At 44.2% G+C, this 21,557-nt stretch overlaps 1 pseudogene; it reads right to left on the bottom strand.

Annotated features, from left to right (window-relative positions):
- Positions 1-13,781: 13,781 nt before the first annotated feature.
- On the bottom strand, positions 13,782-15,054 carry LOC115387920 (putative nuclease HARBI1; annotated as a pseudogene).
- Between the last annotated feature and the right edge of the window lie 6,503 nt (positions 15,055-21,557).

Consider the following 21,557-nt stretch of genomic DNA (forward strand, 5'->3'; position numbering starts at 1 on the left):
CTTCATGGCTTTGGTTGGTGGTTGTAGGTCGGAGTACACCGATTGATGTGTAGTGTGGTGTGCTGCAGTGTGTACTGACAGTGGCTCCGGCCCAACCAACCCCGAGCCAAACGTAGTTGCTCGACGCTTGCCGCTGCCCCCCTTTTTAGTGACAGCCGCCCTACCCTGCCCCCTCATAAGGGTCCCGTCTCTGCCTGCGTGTGAGAGAGAGAGAGAGACACGTCGAAGGAGGAGGGTGTCCACCAGCCCCTGTCCACCCAGCTGATGCCCACAGCAGAAGAGGAGCAGAGCACCAAGGACATTGAGCTGGATCCCCTGTTCACCGGATATATTTATTAGATTTTTAGGTTTTTAGTTGGCGCCGTTTTAGGACTTCTCTTTTTTATCTGTCTTTTGAAATCAATAAATCAAGTTTTAGAGACGTGTACTCCTAGCGTTGCATGTTTTATTTATTCAGAGGAACTCCCCATTGTGGCCTAAGTAAACTGGGGCTCTCCGCCCCGTGACACAAGGATAGAAATACAAGACTGTGTGTGTGTGTGTGTGTGTGTGTGTGTGGACAACCAATGGAGAACGTGTTGCAATAAATGAGGTGAAAAACATTTGTTCACCTGCATCAATTTCAAGTTCTTGGCCAAGACTCTCCTTCCTTCATCTGTCTATCAATCAATTTAACAAAAGATCAAGAAATATTCCTGCAGTATTAAATAAACTACATTCCCTTTCTCAAAATCTGAGGCTGTGACTCAGTGAATAAGCAACAAATAAGTTCCTCAAAGGTTCAACAACTGCATTAATGATGTAAAAAACTTTATAAGCATCAAATTCAAGTTCTATTCAACTTCATGAGCATTAATAATTCAGTCTAATATATCTTGGCTGCTTGGCAGTTGTTTGTTGACTCTGCTGTGTTGAACCATCAGTTTAAACTTCTCCTCTGTTGTTTGCTCACTTGTCCAGCGTTCCAGCCCCTTCGTTCCAGATGGTCACCTTCCTCCATTGTTCATCAGATCACTGGAGAACTCTCCATTTGCTTCCTGCTCACTGGTACTTTGGCTCCATCTAGCGGCGCTGATGTGTAACAACAATCTGGTCCTCGATGATAGTGAGACCCCATTTTGGAGAATTCAATTTTTGGAAAAAAACAATGCCTACATTTGGGCCAACACGGTATTTATTTTGTGACATGTCCATGGTGGATCATCTTGGGGATACATCGGCTACAGAGTTTCCTTTTTAAACGTTCCTGGTTGCTGGTGTGCATTGTGATTGATTTTTCTATTGAAGAAACTCCAGCTCTGGGTCCTCCTCTTCATCAACTTCCCATCCAGCGATGGAAGGCAGGGCTGCGGACGAGACAACAGGGGATTGTGGTCTGAATAAAAGAATACGCACAAATCTTATTGATGAAAAGTTATCATTATTGACTGGAAAAAGAAAAAGCATGTCAAATGATGCCATGTATTTGGTGATGTGGTAAATAGCTGTGGGTGCTGTGTCTTCTCTCTTGGGGCTGGACACATCAGGTGAGGACAGAGTTCTTTCACCTGTATTGACAACATCAAACATATGAGTAAAATTCAAATGATAGCGGTTTATTTGTTCCTGCATCTCTGGAAGTTCTTCAGCATCTTCCAGGAACAACAGTTTGTCAGCAGAAAGGTTGCTGTCCTTCTGGACTTTCTCCGAGTCCTTATTTATGCTGCTGGCCAGGTATGTGGCTGAAACCAAGGGCATTCTCCAGCAGCCACATGAAGGCTGGCCCTTGGTATTTGCCAAACTGCAGCTTGCAGCTGGCCAGAAGCTGCGTCCTGTCAGATAGATCTCCACCTCGGGAATGCACAAATTCACAAGTTCTGACAAGTTCTGTAGTTTGGTCCATGTGCAAACGGGTCCTCTCCTTCTGCTTGGCCTCAGCGGTGGGCACCAGCACTCTCCCTTCAGGGTGAACAGGGAAGACTGCACTCTCTCCAATTACAAGATGGAAATAAGCAAATGAAATCATGATTATTACAACAAATGACACTGCCATATTTGCCATCTGAATGAGAGAAATGAGTGGCCTGGATGATTCACTCTAATATTTACTAAATACTGGTCACAGGAAAACTTCCAATCTCCACAAAATCATGTCTTTACGTTTTTACGACACAGTTTTATATTGGCCAAAGTCAAAGGATGGTTTAATAGTACACATACACATTTCACATCAACATGTCACATTTAGAACTCAAACTTATGATACACATTAGTTGTTGGAGATAAGTTCTACACGGAAAGAAAATCTTTTTCATTTTTCCATATTTTATTTTGAAAATGTCATGAACTACACTTGAACAATTTACAGAGATGTTTGGGAAAAAATATTGAAAAGATAAAAGATTAGGCTCCCCACATCACAATACTGCTTCAGCTTTCACATTTTAAAACTTTCATTTGGCAGGTTTTCACTTTAAATGCGCAAATGTGCCCAGTTTCGCGCATGCGCACTGGAGATCGACGTAAAACCAAACAAACGTTCTGATTGGCCAAAAACGGGCCATAATTTATCAGCCAGCACATTGATTTGCCATCAATGGGCTGAAACGGGGCTTTAAATTGCTGGAACGTATTGCCAAGCTCTCGGGAGCATGCGCATTTAGCCTCACTGGCGTGACCACAGAGCTGGGCTGGCCCACATCCAGCCCGTTGTTGTTGAAGTTCATTGTGAAAATGTTTCTTTATTTCTTTTTTCTTCAATGAAAAAGAATCTGGCCTTTCTGCCTGGACTCTGCCATCTACCTGTTGAGCCTGTGAAAAGCCAGTCGCTATTGATTAGTTGGGTCTGCAGAGAAGAGGAGCTGATCCCGGTGAGTCGGTGGCACAGAGAGCAAAGGATTGGGCCCTTTTTCAGGTGTGTTTGACTTGTTTGTGCTGTGAAAGTGTAGGTGACATTTGTTAGTTGGTTGTCGGTGTGTTTTCATATGAAGCTGAACGTGGAGTTTGACGCAGCAAACAGTGTGTTGAAATGAAGTGAGAATTGGCGCATGCGTACTGGAGGCCAACGCATCCTCGTGACGTCAGTAGGCTTAAATCCGCCCTCTGTCTTTGTTCTACTGGGCCCCCGTAGTGTAGCCTTGCGGTTAGCAACACAGGCCTGGGACTGCAGGGTAGCGAGTTCGGTTCCCGCATTAGCATACACACTGATCCACTGCAACACGATCGAGACACACATGAACCACCTTAGAACCGCAGAGCTACTCTGCGGGGGCTACTTTTGCCCACATTCTTTACACCATCCTGTTTGCCAGCTTTCCTCCACCGTAACCTGTTCAATGTGCTTTTAGCATGGCAGCTAATGTTAGCTACTCTTGCTAGCATCGCTTCATTATACTCTGTTACTTTGGACATTTCTCCATTTTATTTTCACAAACTCATTTCTCTTTCAACAAATGAGCGAAAAACCACTGGAGAAAAACTGGAATACTCAACACTAAATAATATCAGGGGGACTTCAACACAACTTTATTTGCACATTAAATCAATCATAGTTCGCTCAATACTGCGCATTTTTTTCATCTGCAAACGTCATTCAAAGAGGCATGATAGAGGCCACAATTTTTGGCGTTTTCAAATGTTTATAATGAATAAAATAATATTTTAGAAGATGCTGGCAGAGCTGTATGCCATAGTCTAATAATTAATCAGGGATATATCTAGGTTTAGAGCTAGGTTCCTGCTATGTCTCAATAATTATTAATAACTGGCGGTTTTAATAGACTAATTTAATATTTGTAATTATTTTGTTTAATTTTATATATCTTTATCTATTTATATACACATGTCAAAATGTAATATAATAATATAATATAAAGTCATAAGTAAGTAATGTATGCCATGTAATCAATAGAATATTTCCTTCAACAACGCTAACAGCCTTATTGTGATGCTCCTACTCTTTGGAGGAGATCTGGAAACTTAAAGACTTGGAACACACTTCAAGCATGTTTTCCGTGTTGTCTTTTTGCTTGTTTTTCCCTTTTCTTTTGTTGTTGTTTTGGCTTTTTTCCTACTCATTTTGTGTCTTTTTGTTTTTGTTTTTTGGGCGGTGGTGGTCGGGGGGATCATCTGTTTGGACAGATTCTCTCTATCGTGATCATTGTGAACGCTGGAATCAGTTATTTCTCTGTCACCAATGGGAGACGATCTATATTAATGTGCCTGTCCCTGCTTCGTCTATGTTCAACTACAAAAGCAACTTAAAGAACAATTTAATATCGCAATATCTGACCTAATCCAAACACAATACATGAGATACATGGGAATTGCTTTAGATTGTCTGTTTTCTTTTATTCTTTGTTTATATTTTTGTAAGATTTCTCTTTTGTTCTTTTCTTTTCTCTTTCTTTTTCTTTTTCTGTTTTTGTGCTGGATTTTAAGTCATCTTCTTATGTACGACTTTTACATGGTCATTTCTTTTTTTTCACTTTGAATTTGTGCAGGAGCAGCATTTGTACAAGCCTTTTGGCTTTTTTTTCATTCCTATGCACATAGTCATATTGTTTTGACTATATGTACAAAAAGAAAAAAAAACGATGGATGGAATAACGCCATCTCTAAGGCGGACAACCTTGTCCTGTCCTGTGGAAATCCTGCTCTCTGAAGTCTCACTATACAGCACAGACGAGTCTCTTGCTGGGAAATTCTCCCTCCTTAGAGCGATCTCTCACTTCTTCCTCACATTTCTGTCTTTAGAAAATATGCAAAATGAAACAGGAGATCAACACAAAATCATCTAAGAGTTCACTTTCGTCCTTTTTCATTCTATTTTATTCCTTCAAGTTTCTTAGAACCTCTCATTCTCATTTTTCAAGTTAATGCAAATCTGTTCCTAAAAGTTGCTGTAATTGTTAATGAGCGAGCTGTTTGCAAATGAGTCTACAGTCAGGTGTGATGTTGAAAAAACGTTAAATCCTATCTGTGAAAAGTTATTCCTTGAGCCCTGCTCGCTACCGTCCCACACACAGGTGTCACAGCAGAGCTCCGGCTGAATCTCCACACAAATGACTGGAGCGTATGCGCCTCTGGACCGGACCAAGATGGCGACCGTATTTCTCGCTGCGCAGCGCCCCAAGCGGGGTCTACTCTTTATTATGTCTATGGTGGCAACGACCAGCCCCAGTCACTGATACGCACATTCTCACGTTGGTGCTTGGTGAAATATGACAGGTCATTTACGGTGTTCTGACTTTACAAATGACACACTTTGCGCATTGGGCTCAAGATCACAAACATCTTTCTCAATGCTTACAAATCATCATTGGTCCTGAGGTCTTCATACTGCCGTGTGAATAGGGCTTTGGAGTCTCACTTATAGGTCCCAGCAGCAAATAAGTGGAAGGTTGATACAGTACACATTTTGCACTGGTGACGTTTATTGGACGAACAAGCTTTGGCTATGTTACAATATGATTTACACTGGGAGTGAAACAGTCTTTGTAACCCTTCACTTTTTACAATTGTGTCTGTTTGTTTTCCTCATTGTTGCCCTGCTGGTAGCTGTTGTGAGTCCATATTTGAGAAGATGTTGGTGTCAGCTCTGTCCTCTCTTTGTAGGCCAGCCGAAGCGGTGCATCCACACAGTTTCCAGCATCCAGGGATGTTTCACGGCAGACCGGCCCCCTGCAGACCCCCTCTGTGAGCACACAGCTATCCTTGAGGATTCTTCAGCCTCATTTGAGAGGAGCAGGTCTGGAGCCACCCTGACTACAGTTATTTGTGATGAAGTGGAATCATTTGGAATCATTTTTGTGTTGTAATACTTTTCACTTGCAGTGTAATTTATGGCTGTCTTTGTGTGTCACATGGGTGGACTTTCTGTAGTGAAGATTCTATCTGCTTACAGGTGTCCAGGCCACGGCGTCCTGCAAGGATTTAGTGTTGGGCCATCCGCTGCAGAGCTTTTGTGTTCCTCAGCAACAGCAGTAAAGAGACCTTCAGAGAGATGTGTTGTGGACCTGGAGGAGGATCTGGAGCAGGGCGATGATCCATTAGAGGACAGCTCTTCAGCAGCAGCTTCCAAACATCTGGACTCGACCTCTGACCCTGCAGATGCTGCCACGTTGACCGAGTCAACATTGTTGTAGTAAGTTACTCAAACGTTTCTGTCGTTGTGTGTTTTAGATTGTATGTCATAGTTGATGAGCTGAAACTATAGGATATTACAGCAGTCCTGCAATCAGTCCAGTGTTCATGTCATTTTGTAGTTCAGTATCAGTTTGTTGGGAACAATTTTGTGTGGCAGTGTGGGGATTCTCTCTCTACTCTTTCTCGCTCTCTCTCTACTCTCTCTCTCTCTCTCTCTCTCTCCTCACCTGCCCATGGTGCATGCAGGTGTAGCTGTTGACTAATCAGCTGGGAGGGCTATTTAAGCTGCAGTCTGCCCCTCTGTCTCTCTCTGCATCACATCCATTGCATTCTGAAGTGCCCTCTGATTGGCAGAAGTGATCAGGCTCACCTGGGTTTGCTGATCAGTGTGTCTCGGTGTGGTGTGAGTCTGTCCTCCACCCTGACTGTGGTAAGGTCTCTCTCTCCTGCTCGTAGCCTTGTAGCGTATGCCTTCTCCTGGCTAACTCGCTTGTGGTCGCATAGTGTTGAGTTCCGCCGTGTGTGTGGGTGTGTGTGTCTGCAGTCTGGGACAGGTAGTTGTGCTCCCATGTGTGTTTGTGTATAGCAGCCCTGTCTGGGTTTGCTGTTAGCAGGCTAACGCTGGGGATGTTATTGCAGATGCAGGTGAATTAGGAGCGCGCGCTGCTGCTGACGTCGTGGCCGCACATCGCACTGCTGCTTTGTTTCCACTGGGTTTTTACGGCTCGGGCCGGCTGTCCTCTCACCGGGCTTCCCAACGTTACTGCCCGGATCTGTTGGACTCTCCCAGCCTGTCCAGCCTGGCCGTCAGGATCTGAAGTCGCGTGAACTGTTGGTCTGCTTTGCTTGTCGGCGTTCGCCGTTTCCCCCTGGCATCAGACCTTGTTTTATTAATCGGCGCCTCTGGGACAACTTACTGCCCAGAGTAGCCGTCGTGTTTGAATGAATGAGTGCAAGCGTGGTGTTTTCTGTTCTTTCGTTTTGTTTATTTTTGGTTTCGTTTGTGTTTATTGGTTTAGATCAATCCTGGTTTTCCCGTTATTTTGAAATATTTTGTTTTTGGATTGACCTGTTTCTTTCTTTCTTTGCAGCTGCTGAGGCCGGTGGTGGTGCGGTGACTCTGGTGGTGGTGTCCCCCTCTGATGTGCTGTGTCCTGGGTCTTGGGTCCCCCCCTTCACGAGTGTGTGTCACATTTACCCCGGTGTTTTTATTTTATTTCTTTGAGCGGACTCCACTCCCTCATCCGGCACTGTCCACTCCGCAGCTCAGCAACTGCTCGGTTTTCCTTTTTTCTGGTTTCTTTGTTTTATTCAGTTAACCTTTAGTGTGCATGGTTCTTTTAAAAAATGTTTTACGAATTGCCGTTTAAAATAAAGTATTTTAAATCGAGGTCCCACGTCTGACCCTGAGTACAACGAACCCGTGTGCCCTTGGCGGGGCAAAAGTAATTCCCTGGGTGTAAGTCCCAGGGTGGCGTTGTCGGTCCTATTAATTGAAGTGTCTCCCGCTTGCCACACTTAGAAATGCAAAACTCTTTCTTACAACTGAAATAAACTAAACATCCCATTTCACATGACCCTAATGGGACTATTTAGACTATGGTTCTCCATCTCTTCACTTCTAAAGACAAATAGAAACTAAAATTGAAGAATGCTGCCAATCAGAGAACTTGCAGCACAGAGGAAAAGGGGAAAAAGAACTGTCCACATCCATATGGCAGTTACAGAGTAACGGTTACAGTTTAAACACTTAACAAGGAGCACTGTGGTTTACAGAATAAACACTTAACGCAGTGGTTTGTTGTGGGTTCCTCATTGTTCATCTGGAAATTCAACCTCCTAACTGCAGGTGTGAGCTTTAAATAAACGTCCTCTGACCTGGAGATAACCACCTCACATGCACAACAGCAGTGTGCTCTCCTTACTGGAGCAGTTTTGTCTTTAGGTTTTGGGCTTTTCTCGAGAGTTGAGTTGCATCCAACTCCATTAGCACCTTTTGAATCACCTCCAAAGTGTAGCGGAGCTGCGATGGGTAACACATGTTCAAGGAGTAAAACAGTCCAAACACCATTTCTGTTGCAAGGGCCACATTATCCAGATCCTGAAGAACCACCACACCCTCAATGATGACGCCAACATCAGACATGTCAACGCCTGCCGTCTCTCTGGTGACGTAGATTCCCACTGTCGTTTTCTCGATGGTAGTTTTCAGTGTAGTGGCCTCAGTCATGTCCTAGTGAAAGATAAAAGTTCTTGAAGATTTTTTTTTTAAACTGATCTCTTTTGAATGCAGCAATTCTAATACTGTAGTTTATGTAAACCCATGTAAGCAGCATAGTAGATTACTGTGGCCAAAGATTACTCTGCATGCTGCCATTCATGGTCCATTTCTGAGAGAGAGAGAAAAAAAAAAGCAACTTCTACATCAAATGAAGAGGTGCCCTCAAGCTTTACATGAGTTTTTGTTTGAAAGACATGGCCCACCAGACGCCAGGAGAAAAGCCATGGAGAAAAAGTGCGTTCTGTGTGACAAGTGTAACTTTTTGTTTTAATCTCAGCACTAGAATCACTTTGCCACATGAATAAAGAGGGCAAATGGACCTACACAGTTAAAATAAGATCAGTGTTTCCTGAATACGTTTTGAAATGTAGCAGAGCCACAATCTACTCATAAAACACTCACCATGTACTCCTGCACCAAGACGTCGGGATCCTCATTCAGACAGATGCAGAGTCCTTTGATGAGGGACTCCCTTCCAGCATCAATATTGTCCTGAAGAATGATAAAGAAAACAGAGACATTTGAACTCAAATTTTTAGTACCACAGAAGAAAGTGGTCAAAAAGAAAAACGCTGACTTTTTTAAACCAGTCAGCATCTAGAAAACAACATTAAAACTACCTGTTTGGACCTTCCTTATGGGCGGGACTTTCTATCATCTCAGAGATTAAAAAAAAAGATAAATCTCTCACAGTGGGACATTGAATGCATGATAAGAATGATGGTTCCAATCAGTGGAATCAGTTCTCACAGTAAAGGAATGCTTTTAAATCTTTTTACTTATCTAATGCAATGCATTACACTTTATAGTTAAACAATTTAAAAGTTCCTACCGTCATGATGGCAGCTGTGTCTTTCAGCTTTTTGCCCTGCTCCCCTGATCGCTTTGCAAACACTCTCAGCGGACTTTCAGAGAAAAGGTCAAGCTGCGACAGAAACTTTGACTGTAGAGGCATGGTTGTGATGCGCTTGAACTCCGCGTTTATCTGAAACAACATGAAATTATTTTTAAATAATGGCACAGCCCACAGATTTCAGAAGACATTTGAAACCTCAGAACTACACCTGCCCGCCATATCATGGCGTGCACTGTGCATGGTTAGTCATCTGGGCTCTGCTATGGAATGTTTGGAAACATCCTAATGAAGTCATGCATTACTTTCACACATGAACACATTCTCTGACACAACGAGTCAGGGCATCATGTTTTTAAATTACCTCGCTGCACCAGGAAGAGCTGGCCATCTCTCTTGAACACTGCTGATCATGGGAGCATCACAGATGACTTCCTGTCGCCTTAATGCAAATGTTCTGTCCATTTTAGCCCTAATTGTCTCTCTGTTGTTACGCTTCTTGACATCTGAAAGGAGTTCGACCCTCATCTTCTCAAGGGACTGTTCACTTTCTCCAAGTGGAAACGAGGAGCAGAAATCCACTTCACCCCTCTTTGGTCTTTTAACGTCAAAAGCAGGGGAACATTTCTCAGCTGGTTTATATTTCAAAGAATTCACACATACTTCAGGACATCCTACTTCCTGAAGATGTGTGCGGTAGTTTGACAACTTGTATTTGAGGCTCATCTTCCATCCTGCATAGCCACTGGGTGAGCCTTTTTCTTCTAAACATGGATGCTTCAGGATGAGTGCCTCTGCAACTTGGTCAGACTTACTGTCTGTGAGATAGACTGTATGCTTCACTACTTCCTGGATCAAACCCTCCAATATGTCGGACTTCAGCTTTGGATCAGGGATCAGCAGCATTCCATTTTCTTTGAAAGCTACATTAGCCTTCCCAAGCTTAATTTCTGCGTCATATGTAAAACGGGGAACACAAAACAAATGTGGCCATGAAGACCGTGATGACACGGACTCTGGAGATGAAAGAATCACGGTGCTGTCAGTAACACTGGAGGAGCTGTCATCAGGAGCTCTGGTTGACAAAAAGGAGAAACTGTCTTCATCTTGGCCTTGAGGTTCGCAGGATGCGTATAAGATTTTCAGTGTGGCTTTGTCTTGTATTTCTTCCATTGAAGTTAAGTTCACAAACTCGTTGCCAAAAAGTGTGTCCATGAACTGCAGCCGGAAGGGTTCCGTTATTTTACATTGAGTCTTTGTCTCAGTCTCTAGTTCGACCACAGTTGAAGGCAGACCAGCAGAAATCATGACCCTCTGACTGCTGTCTGGGCCAAGGATCACTCTGAGAATAGCCTGAGCTGTCATGGTCCCACTTCACTGTCTGTTAGGAAAGAATAAGAAAAAGTAATTAAAATCAGTTTGATAATAAAGAGCATGTATTATGTCACCCCAGAAATTATAAAACAGATCGTCCAGTCTCTTGTCTTGTCTCAGCTGGAGTATTGTCCCGTTATGGTCCGCTGCAAATAAAACTGATTTAGCTAAGATGCAGCTTCCCCAAAATAACGCTGCCTGTTTAGATCTGAAATGTCCTCATACTACCAGAGTGAAAGAAATGCACTCCACTTTGTCTTGGTTAATGTTTCATAGTAAAGTGCCATATACCTGATTAATGTTGTTGAAGAAGATTATTATAACCAAAGAGCCCGACATTTGATTTAAAAGAGTGATGTTTGTAATCAGACCCATGTTCTTCCCACACGAAGCGCCTCTGGAGGAGACATGGTTGTTGACCGCCCAAGAACCTGTGTTTCGCAGAAGTCGTCTTTATCCAGGGCTTCTCAGCCATGGAACAAACTACCTCATAGAATCAGAGACATTTAAAAAATCTGTCAGATTTCTGGTGAGTGACATGCTGATCGAGTTGGCCTGAAGAGTTGTCAATATGTACGGCGAGAAATGTCTTTGGAAACTTTTGCCATAATTTTTCCTTTTTATTGTAGATTTTTGTAAATGTTTTTGATTAGGACCCCAGGAAGACTAGCAACACAACAGTGGAGGCTAATGGGGATCTCTAAACAACAATAAACAATAAACAATAGTGATAATAATAATACCAGCAATACAGTTAATCTGTAATACTCCTCATAACAAAAGCTTCACAGCACCATTAATACACAGCGTTGTTGTGGTATCAACTCTGACTCATTAAAATCAATACTTCCAGCTGATTGCTGACAATAATACATTGAACTCCTTCTGATCCATCTTAATTAAACATTAACGCCACAAAAATAAAAAGCAAAATTCCATTCACCCTAGCAGTGACAGTAATATCCTCCTTCATGAACTTTACATCAACAGAGAAATTACGCTCAACTTTTGTCATTTAGAAACTTATTTCCCAAGTTTCTTGATTTCAACATCATCCACCATAATTTCCCCTTTCTCCTTTTTTCAGTGAAGTTCAGTTGTTTAAGTTTTGTTGAAGTTTCAGGAAAATTTCTTTCAAATCAAATCAAACTTTATTTGTAAAGCAGTTGTCATGTTTATAAAACCTTTTCTTTGAGTCACACTGTGTTTCATTTTTCATCTCTGCTGAACCAAAAGCTGCTGTGAACTTTCTCTGGAACAGAGACAGTCTTGTCTTTTGTCCCTGTCTCTGTGTGTGAGATGTATGGTGTGTGTGTGTGTGTGTGTGTGTGTGTGTGTGTGTGTGAGAGCCTACAGCTCCTGACTCTCCCCAGGTGTTTCCAATCACCCGTCCTCTGTGTCGTTACTGTCATGAGCTTCACCTGTGTCCTTTCCTTCAGCCCCTCCCTCCTGCTCAGTCTCCCCAGACTGTCTCAGACGTCCTGCAGCTCCTTCTGGTCTTTCCAAGTGTTCTTGTCTGTTGTACCTGTTTTTAGATTTTCTCTCTCACGCCTTGTCCTTATGGACGCCACACCTCCAGAATTTTGAAAAACATTTTGAACTCTACCATTTGGGGAGTGTTTGTTTTTGGGGTCATGGGGTCACGGTCCATGATTTCTCTGGCTAGTCTTGCCTCCTGGTTGAATTAGACTTTTTTTTCTTAATTAAGCAGCACACATTTTGATAAAATGTCTGATAAGCTTTGAACACTGTCCTCTTCATACACTTCTCTTCAGCTTTGCAGCTTTGTTGATTTGTAAATGCATTCAGAGCTCGTTTCATCCTTGTGCTCTCGTATCTAATTTTCCTGTGATTTTACACATTTCGTGTTGCAGGTGTGAAATTTTACTTTGAACCGATACAATCATTCTGCAGCAGTCAGCTGTGTGCATGTTGGACTCATCCTGACAGAATGCAGCAGTGGCTTGAATCTGCAGGTTAAAGATCCTCTTCATTAGTTTTTTCTCTTGATAAGCCGAGTTACTTTTTCCTGTGCAGTTAAATATCTGAACACAATGTTGTCTTTCATGTATTCTGCTTCTATTTGTAACATGTATACAACCAGATAAACACCATTCTTTCTGCTTTATATTGAAATATACACAACTCAAACATCACAATGACAGCTTACACCTACTGCATACAAACAACAAAAACAACAATATCCCAGCGAGAATGTGTTCATGCTGCTCAGAAGAACTCTGCTGCATTTCTGGGAGTCGTGCCTCCTGGCACATGTTAGGTGAAACGATCATGGGAAACTGAGCTGGAGTGAATCAGCTTAGAGAATCTGTGCCGTGAAAAATATGCTCCAACCAGTCTGAAATTTTGTGTGTTGTTGACATGTAGAGTATTTTGAAGAGACAGCTGTGCTCTCCAGAAGTGAGACCTCACTCTGGTGTGTTATTCTCCTCATGTTAACTTCAGGGCGGCTCACTGGCCGTCCGCAGGGTCCTGCAGCAGGAACGGAGGCGGCTCATGGTGTGTTGAACTCTTTCATTTCGGTCTGTGGGCCCCAGAAACAAAAACTACAATACGGCTGGAGTCCCTATTCAGGTGAAGCTCCAGTTCAAAAGTCCAAAAAAAATCCCTGCAGCTTCTCCAATGTGGGCCATGCACTGCTATTCAGTGTATCACACACACATATACTCTCGGTAAAATTCCTCAGATACCTGTCATCGTGTGTCTGCAGAGGACAGCGTTGTTGTGAAAGGCCCCAGTGGCCGAGTGGTAGCAGCAGAGGGGGTGGGGCGTGCAGCAGTGTGTGTTCCTGTTTGACTGGAACATATTTAACATCATTATTTTGGCCTCCGGTCTGGCATCCTTGTCCGGTCTATTCATCATGGGAACCAGGCTTAAGGCAGAATGATCCTTTTTACCTGATTCCCTTTCTGGACGTTTGGTCTCTGTGGCTCCTGGAGCGTGTTTCTCTCTCTTACTGTGAATGTGGGGAGTACAATTGATTTGGAGATGTGGAATTTAGAAATTAGCACAGCGAACTGCCAATGCTAGACAAAATGCACACACACAGCAAAAGGTACCACACAAGATCATTTATTAAAAATTCAGCATTTAAGGCTATGAAAAAAATGACAATTTATTGTCTGACTACTCAGCCAGCGGTGTTGTCGGGGAAGATGGGAGATTTTCCCAGACTTCGTCAGCCGCTGGAGGCGGGGCCCTCTCCTTCCGTAAACCTGCTATGTTGTGCAGCACTGTGCATGCTGCAATGATGTCGCATGCTCTGGGTGGAGAACCCCTCAGGTGGTGCAGGCACTGAAATCGTGATTTCAGAAGGTCAAAGGTCATCTCAATGCGAGCCCTTGTCCTGCTGTGTGAGTGGTTAAAGGCCTGCTGTTGTGGGGTTTGGGGGTCAGCAAGAGGAGTCAGGAGAAATGACTCTCAGGCCTTCGTCTCCCAGCAGCACTCCAGAGAATTCACCTCATAATAAAATGCATAACTACTTAATCTATGTATATATATATATATATATATATATATATATATATATATATATACATATATATATATATATATATATATATATACACACACACACACTCATAATATCCAAGGTGCTTATAACTATAATGTGTGGCTTACCTTGAGAGAGTGTCCTGTGGATTGGACTAGCCCTAAAGACTCTGGAGTCGTGGACTGATCCAGAACACTTTGCCTCCAGATTGCTAACAAGGCAGTTAGCATCACAGATCATCTGTTAAGGTGACATGTAACCTGTTCAGATCCTTTTAGGCACAAAACTGAAGAATCTATATAGGTCTGACTCACTACAAATTACTCTTACCTGAACATTAATGCTGTGGAAAGACTTCCTGTTGATGTAATCTCCCTCATGTTCACCTGAGGGACGTTAAATTCTAATGAGGATGCAGTCCACTGCACCAGTCACGTTAGGAAAAGCTGTAACACAAAGTATCCAGCTGATAAAATTAAAACCAATATTTGCAAGCTAAAACTGATATTACCTGCAATCTTGTAGAAGTCCTCCTTGATGTAGAGCAGTTTTCTGTGGCCAGGAAAGGTGACGAAGATGTGGAGTGGTGACTTAAGGGCCAGGCAAACGCGTCTAACTGTGCGGCAAATGGTTCCTTTATTGAGGTTCTCTGCATCCCCAACAGAATACAGGAAGCTTCCACTTGCAAGCAACCTCAGTGTTACACAGACCATCTGTGGTACAGTTAGGGCATGGCTTCGAGCGGTCTGGTGCTGTATTTTTAGGACCGAGGAGCCGACATAGGTACTTCAGTCCATCACGTGAAAATCTGTATCTCTCCATGAGATCGTCTTCGCCAAATGCCAATGGGTCTGACCTGTCCCTGAAAACTCTTTCTCGTGATGCAATATCCTCCACTTCACTCATCCTGAGCCTGGAGGCCACCGCGTGCCTCCTGCGCTCTGCGAGCTTTAGCTTTGCCCTTCTCCTCACATCATTGAAGCTTTTTCTACATTGAGCAGCGGTTCTCAGAATGTCAGGGCAAACAGCATCTACCATATTGGTGACCTCCTCCCAGGAGGCTCTTGCTTCATCGGCCCGTGGCGGCCTGCTGGCAGTACTATATATTCTGGTACTGCGAGGTTGGACCCAGTGCCGTGGCAAGGGTCCCCTAGGGCCCCAAGCAAAAAGTAACAGGGGGCCCTCTGAAGTACTGATGGGGCGATGGGGTGTATTATAATATACGTCGCCACTGTAAGGAATTGTCGCAGATCAAAAAAGTTGCGATATGTATTTTTTTTTTTTTTAATTTTGGCTTGTGCTTAAAAATTGTAAACATTGAGTGTACATTAGGACAATAAAAAAATGGAAAATTCAACTGGAATAACAACAAGGTAATTTCAAAAATGGTAAACTAACAAAAATCAACAGTTTACATAGATTCAATGTCAGTGTAAGTTGTCAGTTTTTAAAATGCTTTTAGAAAAGAAAAACTACTAAAAAAATCTTAAAAAACCAACAAAAGCAATCCACATAACTGAAGAAAAAACAATATTAATCAAGTATGTGCTTAGGTTCCTGAAATGCAATGTATAAGAAACTGAAAAGTATATACAAAAGTGCACATTGCGGTGCACATTATGTCTTAGGTGTCACACACAAAGGAGTTTATTTTGAAAGGACAGAAATGTGGGTTGTCCTTTCTGGTGTTGAGGGGGATATAAGGTGTGGGTTCCGGATGATGTCATGGCTGTTTGGCCGATTGGGAGTTCAATAAACGCCACTGAGACTCCAGCGATCCTGACCTCCGGGCTTTCTTCTTCCACAACATAAGCCTTTAGGATTTTTCATGAAATCAAAATCTTCAGTGTTGCCTTGGCTTTTGCAAATGCAGTGACCATGTCGTCTAAATTCAATGATCGTCCTACCTTGTGCTCAGTCGAAATTAAAGCTAATCCTGAAGGCCTTTCCTGAGACATAGCTATCTGAGATAATTCTTTATCAACTTGAGTGATGAAAAGCTTCTCTCGCCAGAGGCAACAGTGATGCGCAGTGTCAAGTCGAAAGGCAATACTGAGATTTGCATACAGATCCTGAAGCTGCTCTTTGTAAATATAGTCAAGCATTTCTCTTTAGGAAGTTACATTATCAGGAAATGCATGATATGCAGCTCTGACCTCCAGTATTAACTTGTCACAATCTGTCATGAAGTGCTTTTTCAAATTTTTTGCACCTATCTGTAAGGGTGTCATTTTGAATCGACAAAAGAAAGCCACAAAGGTCATAAACATCTGTCAGTCTTGGAAACCTGTCGGTTAGGCTGGTCAGAGCAGCGTCTACTAGAGGAAGAAAAAAACTCTGTATTGAGTTCTTCTGGAGTAGACTGAGTTTCCTCTCTGCCTTCATACATAAACTGGCGGGTGTCATTTTGGTGGAAATGTCATGTCAATGTCTAAACTTTCAGCTACTTCTCTGGCATTTGTTTTGGCATTTGCTAGCCCATTTTGTCTAAAGTGCTGCAAGTACTGTTGGACTGCACGGAACTCCTCCCTCCTCAAAGGCTGTCCAGGAGCGGGGAAGCGGGGGGAAAACGGTCACGAGACAATCCGGGGGCGAGCTTCGCCAGCGGGGGCCCGGGGCTATGACACATTTGAGTTATGAGCCTATGTGCTACATTAAAATAGTGTTGACTTAAGAGGCAAGACAATTTTGATGATGCATGGACGCACAATCATATTGTGCAACCAATTTCCACTACATTTTTATGTTACGTTTTTTGAGGTGTTTCTGCAATGTTGACACACTATGAATTATGACGACTCACCTTCAAATTGGACCACTTTTTTTTTCACCTCAGCGGTGGTGCACCCGACGGCAATGTGTTTGCGCTTGTTGGTAATGCCACTGCTGTGCCCTCCAAAAAGGACAGGGGATCAGCTCACCACCTCACCAATGAGGGCGTGGATTTCAGTGTCACTGAAGGGACGCTTCTTTGCTCGCTTCCTGTCCATCGTGCATTCAATAGTGCTATGCGGCGCGCCGTCTAATATACCCGAATTTCATTTATGAGTTCATCTGCATACCCATATATGGTGCCAAGGGGTGGAGTTGGGGCGGGATTGTGGGTGGGATCGGCCACCGTCATGTTCTCCGCAGGATTTGAAACCATTACTTGGAAATTGCAAACAGCTGTGCGGCGGACTTTTTTTTTTAGCTCCGGAATTTTTTTTGCGGACAGAAGTTTGCGTTGCGTTCCCATGCACGATTATTGTCAGATTTTCCCGCAGAGTTTTATAGGTAAGGCCCCTGGTCACATCAAACACATTCAGTCATGCATCCCCATCTTTACTCAAGTTGGCCTATGAACAGTAGAAATGCTGACATCAAAATATTAGCTATACTAGGTTTTAGTGATGTAGACAAATCATTCAATAATTTAAAAAATGTAATTACTCGCTCATGCATCACATACATTCATTCAGCTCTGACACATGACATGCTTTCCTTGACTTTCACCACCAGGGGTCCTTGTTGGGCTCTGATTTGAAAAGCTTAGAGTAATTAACCTTGTTTCGATACAATTGTGTTGAAAACTTTGTTGCTTCAGAAAGCTTCGGATTGCCATCACTACCTCAGACTCACTGCCCGCTGGGTCCAGAGATGGTTGGTTCCTTCTGTCACGTTGTGAGGTGGAAGGACCCACGCGCAGGCAGCCAGGCAGAGTTGAGCTTGTTTATTGCAGGTACAGGAACACAGGGCAAGCTGAGCTGAGGTGCAGGCAGGGACACAGAGCACACGGACAACCCACAAGGAACCAAGAAGACACACCAGGAGAGCCAGACTTATATAGGGGGACAAGATAGGTGCAACATGTTCGGTCAATAAGGAGGCGGGTGACCAGGCAGGAGAACATGAGGAACAGACAAGCAGGAGAGACAGGGCATGCACAAATGGGCAAACAAAAACCAAAACCAGCCCAGAGCGCCCCCACATGGCCGGAGGGGCTCAGGGTGTAACAGTGTATGTTGTGCTGCCTTCCCCCCACTCCTCATCTTCTTGGGCCTACATCTGTGCAAAAAGGTTTAGTGGTGGGGGCTGGGGTATTGGCCTGAATGGACCTGGTGTCGATGTAGTGGGAGTGTGGAATGTGGGTGGAGGATTCATTTGAACTGGGCTTTGTTGGGGTGGCTGATGAGTGCCACTTTTGATGTTGTGCAGCAGGTTTAAAATGCCAATCTTTGCCTGCAACCTTTGATTGTCATCCAGCTGTAACAAAATAGGTGCCAGACTCAGAGCAAAATGATGGCACTCATCAATGTCAGACTGGGATTTGGGGTGTGGTTCCTCCAATATTGACAGAAGCCTTTCCTCCACGTCTGATGCCTTTGGTCTTTGGCTCCTCCTTGTCTCAGTGGACCTCCTCTCCCTTGGACTTCTGGACCTTTGAGGCATCTCCCTTGATGTTGAGGGCTGAGATGTCACCGGCTGGTCATCCTGGCTGATGGTGGCTGATGCACTGGCAGATGTTAGGTCATCTGATCCGCAGGCCGAAAAAGGTGTTTAGGGCCTGTCGCCAGCCAGAACACTGGCCAAATTGCTTTTTGAGCTGTAAAACAATTCAAGGATAATAACAATATTAGTCAAACTGGCAGTACAGACACAATAATAATCTATTTGCTCATGCTCATGTGCATTGAATAGCGCAGAATGTTATCTAGTGATAATATAGTTAATAATGAAGAAATAACAGCTACAGAAATTATGTCATACAGACCTTGTTGGGTGTAGGCAGAATAAATAACATGATGCCACTGTATTTCCACTCCCTTTGCGAACCACCTGCTCAACCACTTGGAAGCACCTTTTTACAGTGCTTCACAAATGAGTGTAGGCCATGGAGGTCTGTTGGCAGTACCATATATTCTGGTACTACGAGCTTGTACCTCCCAGACCAGCACATCAGTTTCCTGAGCTGAAACTGAGTAAGCTGAGTGAAACTCCGACCTTCTCTCCTCTTTCTTTGCCTCTTCATTGGTGGGCGGTACGGAGACATGTCACGAAAACTGCAAAATATTCTGGACACACCCTGTTGACAGGTTTGTGCCTTCAGTCCGCCTGTGCTGCATTTAGACAAGGCAACATAGAAGGCATGCCAGGTAGCTTAGGCCGCACAGTTGGTATTTGACAGGTGCAACAGGGATGGTCGTAAAAAAAAAAGAAGCAAAAAAAAAAAGGGGGTGTCGACTGGTCCACTGCGCTTGTGTCGAGATGGACGAGGCCACGCGCCAGGGGGAGGGGTCAACAGATTCAGCTGGGCACACTGATAATTTCGTGCAGAATGTGTGCGGCGGCTGGGGAGTGGACGGTCTGGTGATAATTTGTGTGAGAAAACCTCAAAGGCAGGTTTTTGACTTTACCACAGCATTTATTGAAATGCACTTAAACATGTTCAGCAATAAAACCAACCTCAAGTCATAGCACCTAAAACACCTTTTTAAAGGAAGCCAAACCACACAAATAGGTGACTAAATGTTCATAAAGAAGCGTCCTTCCTTCATCATACCCAAGAACCCCCCCCCCCCCCCCCCCACACACACACACACACACACACACACAGTCCACACCTTCTCAAAGTCCTCCAGCACCCCCACCAGAGAGCTATATAAATACTTCACTCGGAGCCATGCTCCCACCAGCCTTTTCAGGAGGAGTTCTGGGTCTGTGCATCCTGTTCCACGCATCTGATTCTGCCTCGATAACCAGATGCTCAGTTTTGTTTGGCCCAGAAGAAAGTTTGAATGAGGGCCGCTGTATGTCTTTGGGCCGCAGTGAACTTTGGGCCGAACATGAACAGCTCTCTGGTGAGAACCAGGCCCAAGCCTCCAACCCAACGTCCCAGCAGTCTGAAAAAGGGGACAAGTCGAGGGAAGGATGTCCATACATGTTCCAATGTCTCTTTCTCAGGGCAGAAGGGAGAGCTGATGATTGTTCCAGGGTCAAAGTGGGCCACATGTCTGTTTGTAGCCACCGCTCCATGTACCACCCTCGATACAGTGACTTCCAGCTGCCTTTGGGGGATGACACCAGCGCCAACACACCTGACCACCTGGATGATGGGAGACCTTCAGGAGTGGCTCTATTCCGCACCTTCACGGTGACAATGTAGGGGGCCTTTTTCGATACAGTGCTGAACTCTGACAGGACAGGTGTAGAGAGTGACAAGAGTGCACCACCTACCACCAGCAGGCTGGATGGTCAGCGAGGGAAAGCCAGGAGGAACTGGTCCAGCAGAGCCCAATGCCAGCAACTCTCTGAACCTCGGTGGAAGCTCTTGCTTCACTTCCTCCATAACTCTCTCCAAGACCCACTGTGATCTGATGCCAGTCTACACTCTTCCAGCATCTTCCAGACTTCAGAATAAACCAGTTTGGTCAGGTTTGACTACAAGAAAGTCTGCCTCACAGCTGCAGAGTCCAACAAGCTACTCTTGATTAGTGGGTTGTATAGCAGTGGCTCCTCTGTAGCCGATCCATATGGCTGGTCTGTGGACACAGTCAAGACTGACTGCCACACCCTCAGTAAAAGGTTAAAGGCAGAGGTCCCAGTTATGTCCATGCTTTGAAGGTCTAGCAAGAACAAGTGCTTGTCGTAACCAAGCCTTCCGACTCCACGCAGCAGTGCAGAGGCGGTCTTGTCCCACAACAGACTCTGGCCGTACAGGAAGCGTTTCACCCTTTGCAGAGGAAGGGCTGCAATTCCACTAGCAATGTCCACCAAACCTTGGCCCCCTTCTTGCCCTCAGCCACAGCACCGCGGTGGGAGGTTGAAGCACAGTAAAGCAATGCCACAAGGTGAAGGCAGCCAGGTTGTTGATCACCAGAGCCCTCTCACTGTAAGACAGCTGGGGCTGGACCCATGTCCACCGAGACCATCTGCCCAGGTACACCCCAAGGCACTTCATTCCTTCAGTACTCCATTTTTGTCCAGCTGGGAGTGCGGGCACTGTCCCACATAACAATCAGATGTTGGCCAACATTGGCCCAGTGTATACTTCTACATCGGCCCTATGTTGGGGCCCAATGTTGGCCCAATGTAATTTTGCTCATCGGCCCAATGTTGGCCCAGTGTTGGCATCTACGCTGGCTGCCAACATGGGGCCAACACTCAACCAACCAATGTGGATTAATCGTGCCCCCCCCCCCCGCCTTACAGGATTTACTTTAAGGTAAATTGAAGAAATAGTCCTTTCATAACTTTATTATTCAAAAAAAATTCACATAGATATACATAATATAAACACAGAACAAAACCCTTTTTAACACCAGTGACCAAAAAAAAACCAAAAAAAAACAAAAATGCTGACATAGAGATCAATTATTGTCTGGTGCAGTTTCAGCAGCAGCAGCTCGTTTGCGGTCTGCACGTTGTTT

This window comes from Salarias fasciatus, chromosome 5 (genome assembly GCF_902148845.1).
Source record: "Salarias fasciatus chromosome 5, fSalaFa1.1, whole genome shotgun sequence".
NCBI classification, from domain to species: domain Eukaryota; kingdom Metazoa; phylum Chordata; class Actinopteri; order Blenniiformes; family Blenniidae; genus Salarias; species Salarias fasciatus.